The sequence below is a fragment of the Eimeria mitis genome, genomic scaffold, assembly GCF_000499745.2.
Source record: "Eimeria mitis Houghton genomic scaffold, Emh_scaff1036, whole genome shotgun sequence".
Taxonomy (NCBI): domain Eukaryota; phylum Apicomplexa; class Conoidasida; order Eucoccidiorida; family Eimeriidae; genus Eimeria; species Eimeria mitis.
Genome location: NW_013567222.1, coordinates 11,610 through 11,985, shown reverse-complemented (window position 1 = coordinate 11,985; position 376 = coordinate 11,610). Strand labels below are relative to the sequence as shown.

Here is a 376-nt window from a genome sequence, read left to right as displayed (position 1 = left end):
GCTGCTGCTGCTGCTGCTGCTGCTGCTGCTGCTGCTGCTGCTGCTGCTGCTGCTGCTGCTGTTGCTATTGTTGTTTTTGTTGTTGCTGATGTTTTTATTGTTGCTGCTGCTGTTGCTGCTGGTGCTGCTGCGTGCTCCCCTCCTCTATGTCGCTGCTTCTTCTGACGTTTCTGGGTACCAATACTGCTGCGGTTGCTGCTGCTGCTGCTGCTGCTGCTGCTGCTGCTGCTGCTGCTGCTGCTGTTAGGTGCGGCTGTCTCAAGTTGTGGTGTTTAGAGTGGAGCTGCCTTTCTCTTCCCTGGCTGCGCTGCAGTCTGCTGCATGCGTGCTGCAGCTGCTGCTTCTGTATACACCTGGCAATGCAGCAGCAGCAGCA

The 376-nt window shown here is 56.6% G+C and overlaps 1 protein-coding gene across 1 annotated transcript in view; it reads left to right on the top strand.

The window, feature by feature from the left end:
• EMH_0028080 (uncharacterized protein) overlaps window positions 1–376 on the top strand; it is a gene marked incomplete at both ends in the record, with an annotated part of 5,356 nt that overhangs the window by 1,009 nt on the left and 3,971 nt on the right. The window lies entirely within an intron of this gene.